Source organism: Empidonax traillii, unplaced genomic scaffold (assembly GCF_003031625.1).
Source record: "Empidonax traillii isolate 1590-97213 ecotype Southwest subspecies unplaced genomic scaffold, ASM303162v1 scaffold326:size758569, whole genome shotgun sequence".
NCBI lineage: Eukaryota > Metazoa > Chordata > Aves > Passeriformes > Tyrannidae > Empidonax > Empidonax traillii.
Window position 1 is genome coordinate 553,775 of NW_020955519.1, and position 15,405 is coordinate 569,179.

At 38.7% G+C, this 15,405-nt stretch overlaps 1 long non-coding RNA gene across 1 annotated transcript in view; it reads right to left on the reverse strand.

The window, feature by feature from the left end:
* Window positions 1-1,655: 1,655 nt before the first annotated feature.
* Window positions 1,656-15,405, reverse strand: part of LOC114061329 — a 54,267-nt gene continuing 40,517 nt past the window's right edge. Inside the window, exon 3 of the long non-coding RNA XR_003572090.1 lies at window positions 1,656-1,831. This is a non-coding gene — a long non-coding RNA (uncharacterized LOC114061329). The remainder of the gene's footprint in view (window positions 1,832-15,405) is intronic.

Sequence of the window (15,405 nt, forward strand, 5' to 3'; positions counted from 1 at the left end):
ATTTGGAGCCAAGTACAACACCTGGTCACCTTTGAGCCAGATTCCACAGAAGGATGATGGCTTATTTCAAATAGGGCTCCCTTGGCTGGACTGCACATCCTATATTTATATATGATGCAAGGAGGTCTCTCCTCTGATAACTGGAGAATTCATGAATGAGTGTAGCTCAGGAGGCTGGGCTGATGTGGGAGCCTGACAGAGGTAGTCCGTGCTTTTCTTTCCATGAGAGTTCCAGCAGCCCTGTGTCAGAAGAATAAGGGTTAACACTAAGCTGAACCAGAACACTTGGTGTCATTACAAGGAATGAAAATAAAACAATCTGAGCCAAAAAGGTTTTTTTAGTTTTCAAGTAAAAATGCAGATTTCCTATTGCCAGAAATCTTGAGATTTCCTCCTTGGGTGGTATCAAATTTTACTTTTCTTTGTTCAGGAAGGAGAATATGTTTTAAAATTCATGCATTCTCATTTTTCATTAGATCTACTCTTAATCAGATCCCTAAAACCTGTACTTTGCAAGTTCCTCACACTATATTTTAGGGGGAAAGTATTAATAACAACATGTGCATGCCTATTTGAGCAGTAGAGTTGAAGTCTCTCTGTGTTGCTGCATTCAGAATTGAGTGCAAAATCAACCCCAGATCTGCCTTCAAATTAGACAAAGTCTCCAAAATTGGTACAACAGGCTTATGGAACTGAACATGATGTTGTAGAATAAGTGAGGAGCAGTGTACCAGCACTGGATGCTTCAGAGCCATGTCTTGAAGAGTCAGAAGCCCAGGATTTATTTCTTTTGGGGCTGCAGCCCTGGCACTGGATTTCTGATGCCCTGGATAGATACATTATAGATGTATCTATAGATGCCCAGCAAGATACATTAAAAACTCCTCTGAAAAGGCTTACTATAAACAATTAATTTCATAGACCTAATTTAAATGTTTATGGCATAGTGCTATATTTGCAAAATAATTAGGTTATATATATTTTTCTATAGTAATAAATTAATTTCTGACTTTTCATTTATTTGGAACATCTCTTCTCTGGTAGGACTACATCAAACTTTTCCTTCCTCAACTGAAAAGAAACTATTAGTTACTCAGAACACCTAAATTTATCTAAAAATGAGTTGTGAAAATTTTATTTGCATGTACTTTTGCATTCAAGGAAACTCAAAATCAGTTTCTTTTAAGGGTGCCAAAGTTGGCACAAATGGCACAAATCCCTGGAAGGTAAATATGTGCCTTGCTCTGTTTGAAGAAATCTGGCTTCAAAATAAAGTTATAGACTTTTGAAAACATGCATCCTGGTTGGCACAGCAGGTTTTTAACATCAGAAGCAAACACCAGGATGTGATGTTCTGAATATTCACTTTCAGTATATTTGAAAGCTCACACCTACTTGTATTTGAATGTGTGATTACTTTCAGAACTGCATTGTTCTGAATCACAGTTACAAAAAGAAAAAGGCTCTGGAGACCTTACTGTTTATTATAAATCAGGTTTCTGCTTTCAGTCAGAGATTGAAAGAACATAGGCATTTTACTCACAGAAACTACTATTACTCTTGCAGAAATAAATAGAGCTTCCTGCAAGAGTGACTGTGATCTAGGAAATATGCTGATTCAAATTATTATGAGGAGGAAATATACTCACATCTCAGTGACCTCATTGTCTTCATTTCTTAATTTATAGAAAACTTCACATGCTTTGAAAGATCTCTTGCATCGTTGTCCCTGCTGCTTCTTTCTGTCCAAAACTGGAAATGTGTATTCCTCCATCACTTTCTCAGTGACACCTGGTGATTTATAATGTTCTCTTGGAAATAAATAATCCACCTTGGGATAAAAGGAACACAAAATTATTTTGAGTAACAAAAATTAACTCTGCATCCTCACAGGAGAATACGGAATACAGCTAAAAGCCATCAAATATGACAATAATCCATAACATGCACAGAATTTAATGCATCTTTCAAGCTCTGGATCACTTCCATTAATAACTAGAATTATTTATCACCTTTGAGCCTTGACAATAGATTTAGACTGCATTTTTTAAAGAATACGAAAGCATATTTCTGCCAGTTAGCATGGGGACTGAGGTTCATGGCTAAATTTGGTGAAACCCTGCTTCCTCATGAGTGACAGAGGATAGCTGAGATAGGGAGAAGGTTAGATGTTTAAAGTAGGTGCTTAAAAACAGGTAAGAAAAATGCTGTCAAAATTAACTATTATTTTATGTGTGTTTCCTCTACCAGAGTATCACAGTTACACTGCTTGTTAAATACACTGTAAAAAGAAGTAACTAGAGGGGTCATGCAAAAGAAGCCTGTGAAAGAACAGTATTAAAAAGTTTTGTTTCTTAAGAAGAGGTGTACATCCCTGAATTCAGAAAGAATGTCCCACAGTCTGAGACTATTATAATCCATTCATGGGTTTTGCTGGTTTTGAGATTTTTCAGCAAAATATTAGCTAAATGAGGGGAATATTCTTTTTTATTACTTAATTTTATTCTATTTCTTGCAATAATGGTTCTTATTTTAGCCAAATGTCTGTCATCCATATATCAAAAAAAACTAAACGGGTCTTTACTCTCAGATTTTCACTTTGGCTTTCATGTATCTATTTAATAGTAAGCATTCAGAATTCACTCTTAAGGTGTACTATAAAAATAAAAGCTTACTCCTGGTCTTACTATACTTCTGGAGTTATACCTGCAAACTGGTGTTCTGTAAAGATCCTGATGTCATTTGCTTGAAAGGCTTATTTGTAGATACTAGATATAAGTAGATATTAAACTCCATTTTTAAAACTCAGAAGATCTAGAAAAAAACCCAGTCTTGTCTTTTTACGGTTAATAAACATTTATAAGCTGTAGGGTAAAAAAAAAGGAATGTACATCCAAGAACTATTGCAGCTAACTTCTTTGAATTCATTTTATTTAAATAAAACCTCATGCAGAACAGGGAGATGTTGAAAACAGAAGATGTGAACTCCTGCTACTCTAGTCTTCTGGGCAGATTTACCATTTATCTACCAGAGCCACAATTTTAAAAAAAAAATCTTTAAAAAAAACAAATTTAGTTAATTTAGCTCTTATGAGAATAAGAAGTTACAAGTGCTAGACAACGTTGAGCCTACAGTCCATGTCTGCCCACAAACTAGCACTTGAGATTACCAGATTTCTGCGACATCAATCCTGAACTCAACTGTATACCAGTTATACCAAACTGCATAGTGGTTTCAAAGGTTTTGATGTGTGAGCTTCCTACCTCTGGTACCTACCACTCATCTGCCTGCTGCAAGTTTTCACTGCAAAGTTAATTTTACTTTAGACACCCACCCTGCTACCCCATACCAATACTCAAGATCATAATATGGTGCAATTAAAAAAGTGCCTGTCATGTTGGAAATATTTCTTACTCTTTTTAGAGGTTCTGTACTGTAGTTAAAAAAAAATAGACACTGTAATTATTATAAACTGTGATTATTATAAACAGAGCTTACTTAAAGGAATTTTCATATTTGAATCAACTAGGAGGTAAACATTGTCTTCATTGTCACTGTATAACACTTGACATCTAATGACTTCCTGAAATTCCTATTCCCTTAACTCAATTGATGAAGCCTTGCATTAGACTCAGAAATGCGATAACAAAAAAAAACCCCAAACCCAAAAAACAACAACAGAAAACAAAACCAAAAACCAAACTAAACAAACAAAACCAACCAAACAAAAAGCCCAAAGTATAAAACTTTTGGTTTAATTATAGTTTTCTACCATACTGGAATAGCTGTAGAGAGATGTAATATTCTTTATAAAATACAATTTTTATATTATATATATATGACTTGTCACTAACACTCTCTCCTTTTCATTATTTTATTGTGTGATCAGATCCCTCATACATGGAATCTATATTTACATGTAATTTCCAATGAATAGTCAAATTGCCATTAATAAATTTGAGTACCAAATTTTAATTTCAGCAATCTTTAATTTTTATATGTGTATGATGGTAAAATCATTGAGTTATTTATTTTGGTTTTCTGAATAAATTCAGTGGCTTTCTTGCCTCATGAAGGAAGCAAATCTAGCAAAAAAAGAAACAAAGTTATTATTTTTCTATGAGAGTTATCTCTAAAATATTTGAGTGACTTGAGGACTAACTGTAAGCTAAGGCTATGAAGCTGGACTTCAGAAGATTTCAGGAATAATTCTTATTGCAGGGTTCACTTTCAATTTATAAAATACCAGTGTGGGTGAATCATTATACAACACCTTCAGCATTCTGTGTTCCAGTAGAGTGAGGCTAAAGCAACTGGTAGGACTGTACAGAAACAACAGCAGGGGCATATGCTTGGTGGGCTGCTCAGCTACACACTGAAAGCAACTGATTCCAGCACTGTGGGGGATGTATTTTCAGTATGTAACACCAGGCAAGAAGTTGTCGTGCAAAAACTCCCGAAGCAGCAAATGAAATCAGACAGAAGAGTGTATCCTGGCAAAGACGTGGCAACATCTTCAGACCGAATTTGTGAAACCAAAAGTCTGGTATATGAAAAATAATATTTAAGAAAAACAGATCATCATGTGGCCCTGGTCTCGAATATGCCTGCACCTATGTGTATTTCTTTGGGACTTCAGTGACATGTTTATGCAGAGCTCCTTGCAGAGCCTGGCAAAAATAAATCCCTGCTATGAAGAACAACTAAGAGGGAAAGTGCAGCCTAACTTTCATCTGGAACTTCTGTCCTCAGGACTTTTGAAGTTGTATTTGTTAAGTGGCATGTCATATCCGCTTGTAGCACCTACAAATTTAAATACATACAGCATGAGTATCAGTGTGAGTAATTGTAAGTCTGCCCATGTGCGCTCTGTCTTTGGTTGACTGGGATTTAAAGAGCAAGTACTCCTATACCTGCTTAACTGGAATATTTGTCCCTTTGAATCCAAATTGATACACTTTTTTAAAGGGTCACCAAAATACTCCCAGACTTAGCTAAATTATTTTATTTTCTTCAGTAACAGAGCATGTCCACATTTACTCTGCTTTTTCATAATTTAGTCCTTCGAGCCTCTGGAAAAAAAAACACTAAGAAGGGGAGGACCAGAGTTCCTGGGAAATATGGAGTTAACCCAGTGTTGTTACCAGGAGTAGGAAATAGCTCACCCCTGCAGTCAATTTGCCTAATTGATTAGAAGGCTGATTGCACCCGTGAAGGACTGGATACCCCGGGGGGGGATATGCATGCAGAGAGGCAGGGAAATTGCACGGCAGCTTCACAGGAATGGTGTCTCCTGTGCTGCTGGGCCCCGGGCTAAGAAATCATTTTCCACCGACTGCTTCTGGATCAGCACCCACGCCCGTCTCCAGCACGCTCCCAAGCACAAAGTCGGATTGACTTGGAGAAAGAGGGCCGGGAAGGGAAACCTGAGAGCTACCTCCTACAGGCTGCTGAGCGCCCAGCTGGCACAGAAGCCATCCAGGCTGTGAGGGTACTCAGCCCCCTGCGGTGAGGCTCTCTAGCAAGAGAAATGTTGTTTTCCCCACCCAAACGCTCCCCACCTGCAAGCAGTAAGCGGTTTACTTCTTTAGTCTTTCGAATCAGAAATGTCCCAGTGACAGAAGTCCCAAGGTTTGGTAACCAGAGCGGCTCTGTGGTTCCCCAATCCGTTCGGGGATGCTGCCTTGTGAAGCCCAGCGGCGGGCTGGTTCAGTAGTACAGTAACTCAGCCCCCTGTCTGGGCTTTTTCAGCTTGGCTTCATTACTATTACCATGATAAAGACCAGCTTTTCTTTTTTTTCGACTTCCCTTTTGCCCCTTCAAGTCTCTACTTGCTCTTGACTTTTCTGAATTTCCCTTTGAAACCTTGACACTTTGGTTGTTCTCTCAGACAAATCTAATTACAAGAGTTCAAATAAACCTTGCTGCCTTTTTTTTTTTTTTCCTTTCTGTTGTGGGGCTGGGAGGTGAGGGAGGAGAAAGCATGGATAACAGAGAGATGTTGTGAAGATTTTCTGACAGAACTCATCTCTTTCATAGGCTCTTCAGGTCTTCTCTGCAATTCAGAGGGCCCAGAAAGCTTCAGCAGTGGGACATAATCCGAAGTCCAGTTTTAGCATAAAACAGAAATAGCAAAATGTGAGCCTAATAGGACAAACAGGAATTGCAGGCTGCCAACTGTTTCAACATGAAATACCCCGCCTTCCCCAATGAGACCTCAACATTACCTTGAGAAAAAAAAATCTGGTAACAGTTCAGATTTTAAAAAGAAGAACCCAGGTGAAGGCTCTTTCAAAAGCATCACACTGTGAAACAGCATAGTGGCTTACAGTCTGCTAAAGCACTCATTCAGTGCTGATGTGAAGTTTTACCTCCCTCGCCCCGCCATCTCCATGACTCACTGGAATACCTGGGCAGTCCCTAAACCAACCTGCTGTCTCCTTAACTTGTAGGACTTAGTGACCTCCATGTTGCTTGGGCTGAAAGGTACAAAAAAAATGATAAATGGATTTCTCGAGCCCTTTATGAAAAGTAATCTCTCTGATCCAGATATCACAGAACTCAGGTCTACTTTCCTGAGAGCAGAAAATGACTCACAAATTCAGTTATGGTTCACCTGGTGGTGGCTTACAGAGATTCTCTTTTATGTCAGTACAAAAAAAGGCAGTCAGCTAGTAAGGACAACACAGCCATCATCCAATCTCTAATGCTGTGTAAGGAGGAGAACTGTGGCAGGGGTTGGACTACTCTGGTGACATTCATAAATCACCTGAAACAAAGACACAGGGGAAAACTGAGCCTAGCCTCATCAGAAGAATTATTTCTGTGATCTCCAGTTCAGTGTTTAGTTCTATCACTAGACATGGTACTATATTATTGGGAAGGGGGGCTATATTTCTATCAGGAAGACAGATCTTGTTGCTTTTTATCCTATTACTTCACAACTCCTTTTCTTTTTCAGACCATAAGTCCTTGTACATCCATTTACTTCACCATTCAGGCTTCTGATTTAGTATTCCAAGGACCACTGTTAGAGCTACTAAACAGAGCTTTAATCCTTTTGAAAAACTCTGTTTATATTCCATCTGTATTATCTTAGAGTCCATAATACATCATGCAGGGACAGAGTAGTGAATGATTTTATTAAACCTGTGGATGACACCAAGCTGGGTTTAGAATACAAAGTGATTTGCACAAACTGAATGTGTGGTCTGAAGCAGCGGCAGGCTATCCAGCACAGACAAATGCAAGACAGCGCACACAGGCAGAAATAATGCAGCACATGAAGAAAAGCTTCAAAGCAGCTGGTTAGAGACTGAGCTGAAAGCTGGAGGATTGCGAGCTTAGCAAATCCAAACACTGCAAGAGGAGCTAGAAGCCTAAGTCCAGGCTGGAAATCACAATTATGTGCTGTGTTACATCTGCAAGGGAGTACTGCATCCAGCTGTGTGTGAGACGCTTCAAGAGGGACACAGAACAGCTAAAGAGAACAGTGAAGGTGAACAGAGCTTTAGAAAATGCAGTTAATTAAAATGGTGTTTGTTAGCTTAAAAAGAAAAGACTGAACACACTATGATCTGCAAACCTGTGGAAAGGAATTGATAAGATTTTTCTACTGATTTAGTTATTGGGGTAAAATGGGGGGGGAAGGAATGGGATTTAGTTGCAGGAAGAAGGTTAAGGTTCCAGGTTGAGAAATACATTTTTATGGTAAGGAAAGGGGAGGCTCGCGACCAAATTTGACAGGGAGAGTGGGTCCCTGAGAAAAAGTTAGATAAATATCTATCAAAAATAGAGTGTATATTGTCTGAGGCTATTGTCTTTTCTTCAGAGGACAAGAACTTTCCAGTTCTTTAGTTCCAATAACCAAATAAGTCTAAAACTTCTGCAGTAAATAGTATTTCCCAAGATCAGATCTCTTCAAAAATGTGCAAGTTTTGACAAGGTTTTCTTAAAAATAAAACAAAAGGCTTATGTCCTGTGTTGTCAATTTACCCATATTTTACCATCCTCTAGAAAAAAAAAGCTGTCATTTGTTCAAAATATCTTATTGTCAAAGAGTAAAACAAGCCATAAATACTAGACAGATTTTATAAGGCCATTAGTTTATAGAAATTACTTCCATAAACACCATGAAATCTATCTACAGTATCTGATCTTAAAAAATAATATCAGCACTGGGAAGTGTTTCAGCTATAGGGAACCACCTGTCTGCATGCTCTCTAGTATGCTTTTCTGTTAAATGTTATGTCCAGAGACAAAAAAAAAAACCCACCAAGGAATGACAGACAAATTTATTGTACTAGAATACTAAAAAGAGATTCTGTAAAAATAAATTAAATAATAGCTTAGGCCAGTTTAAATAAATGTTATGATATATAAAATTATATATTTCAACTACAGCTTATCAACCAGAGTCTAAACATTCTTTTTATTTTTCTGCTTAAAAGAGAATAATTACTCCAAGAAGTTTCTTTAATTTATTCAAATCACCTGTGTATAACATAATACACAGTTTGGTGCCCCATTTTGCCACTTTTTTGAAGCTTTTAAAACACACTGGCACACTAGACCAGATTCAACTCCTGTATAAAGCTGAATTCCCACCTAAATCTGGTGGATTTACAGTAATATCCAGTGTTACTTTTTCTTTCTTTTTCTTTTTTTCCTTTGAAGCAGAGAACAGACTCAGGCCTGTTGCAGTTACAGATCACAGTGAAGTCTCACATCATTGATACTGCACCCTACAGAAAATTATGTTGATTTTTTTTCCCATTCAGTCTGAAGGATTTTTATATCTCCACTAAATTCCCAAACTAATTTTCTGAGGCAACCTTCCATTTAGAGAATGCCTTTGCCAAATTTGCAGCAGGAGAAATGGAAAATGTTTTGAGTATTTAAGTCTTGTCATACCTACTGTGAAGTACCACTATCATTGCATTGCAAGAACATGAATATAATTTGAATCCTCCTTGCAAGAAACACTTGTTTTAATATCAACAATTATACATCACTCTGCAGGCAAAAATAGATTTCCTTATCCTTAAAGGACTTTTAAGGGTAAGCCTTTTCAGTCACAAAAGTACATCTTAGGAAAAAACACTTCCATCTCTAAGGATCTGACCCTGACACAGATTATTAACATCAAAATGCTTACTCTTAATTTAAAGTCTTATAAATTAAATATATATAGTTCCTACATGGATGACAACATTTCTCCCTGAATATGCTTTAACATGCATAGACAGGAGTAGGGACTTCATAGTTCAAAGTGAACTTTTGGCCTATTGAGGGCACAGGAAAGTTTGGTTCCTGCAGCAACTGCATTTCCTCTACAATTCTTCTCCAGTTCGGCTTTCAGCTACAGTAAAACAAATCAAAAGCAACCTCTTGGTGCTGGCATGGACATTGACCAAAAATTAACACTATATACATATATAAAGAAAATTCAACCTATATATTCCCAGAAGTCTGTCCTGGTTGCTATGGGAGTGGTAATCATCAATTTCCTATCTAGAATGGGATCAAAATTCTACCTTTCAATGTAGCTTTAATGTAGTTTTTCACACTTGCAAGATACAGATTTTAGCTGCAGTTCAGGCGTTCTCGAACAGAATAAGCTCTTTTCCCTGACATTGTGCTAGGATGTTAAAGTTAACAAAAAAACTCCAAAACAACAAACAAACAAAAAATAAGCAAAAAACATCCCAAACAAACAATAAAAAAGGTTTAAAAACATAAGTCACATTGAGATTAAACCCTTATAGTGTTACCTTCAGCATTTCCAACAAACCCCCACCAGTTTCCACTCAAACTGGTAGCTCAATGTACCTGAGACAGCTAATTAAAAAAGGAAGTGGTCAAAGTCATGCTTTTTTTTTTTTTGTAAACTTCAAAGGTGATCCCTCTCCTTCCTCCTCTTTACATTTTACTGTCTGGCTTTCTGCCCATCCTGCAGCTGTTAGCTGAGCCTGTCATTCATGGCGTCAAACCTGCCTCCTCACGGTCCATAAAGTTACAGCAGAGATCATGATACGCAGGTGTGGAAAAGCCAGAAGTGCAAGATGGGCCCATTAATGATTTTTCTGGCACCCCATGCTGAGCTGCTGAAAAAAGAGAGCAGCTCGCAGAAGGAAAGGGGCTCTTTGTTTGCAGAGGTATTGGAGATCGTATTACTTCTCCCACAGCAAAGGTGTTGGGTTTTCACTTTAAGGGCTGTTTACAGAAATGATTCACCTTTTATACAGCTTTTAAAAAATGCTTTGAGGCTTTAATTGGATGCAGGGTTTACATCACACCAGTATGAAAACTCTTACTTTTCATTTAATCCCCTGTTAAATCATTCAATGATTTTACTCAGTGATAAGAAGACACCTCTCATTATGTAGACTTCACCCAGGAAAACAAAAATCAATCACTGGGATTCGTTTGTGTCATAAACTTTCATCTGAAAATTTCTGTACCCATTTACTTTTGGTCAATGAAGGCAAAGGGGATCAACTGCTGGGGAGAAAAAACCTCAAAAACTAATGTCCTGTTGTTCTTGAAACAACTGAACAATGTAATAAATAACATCTAAAACTCTTAACATTTAAAAATCACTTTAAAATCTGCTTTGTTTTAATCATTGCTCAAAATGTGATCTCAAGAGTGCCTAAAGAACAGCCTTAAACAACTTCAGCTTGAGATTTTAGAAATGAGTGCCTGCAGGAACCATTTTCCAGAACACACAAGTGACACATGATGTTCTCCATGCACTCAGAATCAATGGGACTTAAATTTTCAGATCATCCAGACACCAATGCATGGCCCAGATTTCACAAAATATTTAGTGCCCAGCTTCAACTAGCAGCCTTATCTCCTTTTAAGAGAGCCTGAACAGTTGCATGTGGGCTTTAAATCTGTCCCTGAGGCCCTAATTAGGTGTGGGACTCTAGCATTTCTGCAACCTCTAGGTCCTAGATCCCCTAGAACTCCAACCTTCAGGTGTCTATATTTTACCTTGGCCTTTCAGTTTTAAACCTGGGCAGTATTTTGGTGCTAACAAAGAGTTAGCAAATAAGGACTGAGAGAGACAGCTAGTGAGGAAGATATTGTGAGGGGATGGGAGGTCTAAGAGGAGTTAGTAAGTCAGAAAAGTATCAGCTGCACTGTCCCTGCTGTTTGCCGCTACATAAAAATTTAATCAACCCAGGGATTTGTCTACACACAATTCTGTAACAGAATTATATTTTTTTTATTGCCAAAACACCTACAGATAGAGAACTACTGGGCACTGCCCAAATCTCAAAGGTGCAAGTTCAGTTCTGGACTTACGTGATGTCTATGCCCCCTCTGGCAAGCAGCGATAGACGAATTTCAAGCACCTTGCCTGCTCACATATTTTTCCATATTATTTCCCTCAACAACCATTTCTGATGCAGCAATTCCTAGAAACTCAAACGAGGACTGGGAGCAATCACAAACCTGAAGACAAGCAGTGCCAAATGTAAAGGAGCTGGATCCAGGCACATGCATCTGCTACTGCTTCAGTATTTAGTTGTGCTACTGAGTAGCTTATGAAGTGGTGAGACAGCTGAACATCTCTTTAAGAAAAACCAGTGGGAACCAGAATGTCTGCATTCAGGGAATGTCTGCAACAGGGAAAAATGCACTGTTTTCTGCATGCCTTCCTTTACAGTTTGCTCAGAGCTGGCATGGCATGGCTTTGCTGACAAGTCCATCAGTCCCTTTCTAAAGACATTGGGGAATGATATGCATGTATTTCTTGCTGTTCCTAAATCCAGTTCTGATAACAGAATTCCAAGGGAACTCGGACATAAGACACCGTCTCTCGTATTTTCCAGAAACTGCTGTGGAAAACTGTGCCAGTACCTTCAGCATGGAAATATAACACAAACTGCTCATCCCAGGACTCCACAGAGATGGTCTGTAACCTAAAAAAGCAACGAAAACTCAAAAACTTAACTCAGGAACAGAACTGTCAGAGTGTCCACGTACAGCAAGGAAATAGGGAAGGAGATGTAGAGAAGGTAACAACTCTCTATATTTTTACTAGACACTTACTTCCTAGCTGTCAGAAGGAACAGTAAGGTGAGCTCATGAATAATTGCTTTTGCTGGTTCCCCTGACCGCCAGACTAATCTTTAGCTATCTATTCTGCAGCAGTTGTAATAACCTCCCCATTGTGTCAGCAGATAGCAAAGCACAAGAAAAAAAATCTTGTTTAAACTCAGCAAATCTCGATAGGTTTTGTGCTGCCCCCACAAGTCACCTCATCACATGAACTGCCCTTTCTCATTATGTTTGAGATGCCCCAAAATGCCTTCCCAACCCTATGTTACACAGTTCATGAAAACTACCCTGCCATCAGCTTTTCAAGAAAGAAGCTCTGACCTTGCAGCTCTGGAGGGTCATGAGCCCATCCTCTGTGCTCCCACAAGAAAATAAATTTTTTTACAAAGCATGTAAAAAACTGAAAAGTTAAGGCAGACTGGCCATGGTGGGGGCTGTTGTGGAACACTGTAGTAAGTTAGCTGCTCTGCCACGGGACTCCTCAAGAGCCATGTGCATGCTATACAGTCTTTTTGCACCACAACTCCCTCCCTTCTCTGGTGATGATGGCAGCACAACCCTCATCCTACAATGACAGGTTGTAATGACTTGTGTAAACAATCAGCCTTAAGGCTGTGAGGTGCTAAAACATAAAAATAATCGAGACAGCAGATTTATGTCACACCAGTTTTTAGGTTTTGCCTTTTTCTGGACTTCTGTAGGATTCTTTATCCTGAGATTCTTTCTAATGGATACAGCAACACTGAGTGCCACACGCAGCATCCTGATTTTTACTGCTTTACAAGTCCCCTTTGAAATGCCTCAATCACATTCTGGTAAAGTCATCTATTAGGCTCAAGGAGTAAACATCTCAACTCCAGGCATGCCCACCTGTTCTTCATGGATAATTAAGGACTTAGTCTGGGTTCTGCTGCTGAGCATCCTACTGACTGTTCTGCAGTATTTTCTCTGCCCACATGAGCTCTGCCCTCCCCAGCACAGCTGGGGTAGTGACAACTGCAGCTCCAAGCCACATGCTATCCTGACATGACTTGTCTGCGACAAGTGATGTGTACCACAGCAGAGCCTACCCTTCTTTACTAAATCTTATAGGTTACTTAAAACACAAAATGGTTATCAATGTTACCCACCGGCAAAAGAGTTTTTGCAGACCACTGCTGCCATCTCTGCTCTGTATCAGTGTACCTGTGGGATATACTTTGATTTAAACAAGTACCTTCATGATATCAAACACTGATTTCTTCCAGTTTCTTTGTCCAACATTTAATGTTATTATGACATACTCCTTCCTAGTTTGAAATCAAGGGCTTTAAGCCCTAAGGCTGAATGAGGCACAGCATGATGCACTGCAAGGTTAAATCTCCTATTTGAACATGGACAGAGCACCAGGCTGGCAGGGCTATCCTGCTTCTCATAACCCTCCTACCTTACTCAGATAATAAGGGGTTTCTAGTACACCTGGATTTTCTCAATTATTTTAGCTGCTATGCTCTGAAGAATAGACATTTCAGTACTGGAGGAGGGGGAGAGCTAAACATTGTATTATCAAGGTGGGACTAAATGTAGGCATAAGTAAAGGTCCAGTGCAACAAAGAGATGACATTGAGACAAAGTTCTCACAATATCTACTAACTAAATGGAAAATACCACTTTATAAATATTGATGAAACATATAAGTATATGTTTCATTCTCACCAGCAGGGAAGAAAGACAACTATGATTGTTTAAAACCAGCATATGCAGGACATTTAGAATTAATGATAATAATAATAATATGTCTTTTATTGAGAGCATTAGAATGGGAAGTTTCATTGGAAAGCCTCGAGGAGAGGAACAAGTATGGTCACTGCTTGAAATCCCTCCCTGTGTGCAAATCACAGGCAGGACTTTGACAACTCAAGTGCAACATTAGCCTCATGCTGTGCAAGGCTGGACTAGTTCTTTTGCACCATATGAACATACAAATAAAGGAGGATTAAAGCAAAAAACATTCCTTGAAAAACTTGGCAAGTTTATTTTTTATTATTATTTAAAAAAAAACACATCAGAGAGGTATTACAATTAGAATTCTAAGAATAGTAGTTATAATATAACTGCCACTTCAACATGGGGGAATCGACAAGTTACAAATATTTTCCTTTTTAGTTCAGATAAATTTTAACAGCAATGAGAGCTTTGAAGCCTAGCGTAACCAAGCCACACACTGGCTCAGGAGTAACTCTGTAGAGAGGGCTAACAAGGGCAACTCTGGTAAGGCCATTGGAAAAAACTCTGGCCGTTGGAAAAAAACTGCTGACAAACACAGCCTTTATTTCATACACTCAGCTTAGTAATTATAGAGCAAAATTCAGCTGAAAGGAGCCAGCAAGGGCTGGGAGTTTCACACTTAGCATAGGAAATATTTGCTCAGTCTCTTTTGGGGGCTTTGTGTGTTTATGAGAACGAGGCAGCTGTCGGCAGCAGGCCGATCCCTGCAGTCTGGTTCAGTGCTGTGGGCAGAAGAAAGAAAACAAAGTCAGAAGGATGCATTTTCTTTAGGGGATATTCAACTCATGATAGTGTATTTGCCTTTTGATGTGCCATCCTAAAGTGCATCTTCACCTAGGAAAAAAAGTGACTAACATAAAATGCAGGAATGTTTTAGAGTATTTTCCTTATTCAAGCCAAACTCCATTTCTGTGAAAGCAAAAACACTTCTGAAGAGGATCACATTCTGGTTTTTCCATACTTCACTCTCTTTTCATCCAATATATTTTCTTTCCATTGTGGTGTATTCTGTTCTAATTTACTTTCAGTGGAAATACAGAGTAAATGATTCAGTGTCAGTGAAATGGATCCAGTTTTAAAAGGGCATAGCTGAAGTAGCCTTCCTGCATTCCCTCTCAGCCAAGTGGAAATTACCAGCTAAAGGAAGTCCTGTCTACTCTTCCTAGTATTTGTAAAGCTATGCAATAAGCCATATCAAGAAAGCATCTCAAAACTAACCTGAAGGAAAATTAGGGTGTGGGTTTTTCCTCCAGGTCAGTACGGAGATCTGTCTCCTGACACAGGTGGTGTGAGATTCAGCAGGAGCACAAGCAGTTCACAACTGGAGTTCACAACTTTGCTTTATACAGCACACTTACATCAATCCAAATTATTGTGAAACTGAAGTCCTGGCCAGTTCACAATTATGGGAAACAAATCAGTGGAAAGAATAAAGACACAATTTAAAAAACCAAAATAAACAAACAAAAAAAAGAAAACCCAAGGTTTGTTTCTTTTTCCTTTTTGTTTGAGCTCTGTGAACTGGCTCACTTTGGTGTCAGAGGAGCGCTAGCAGGAGACCA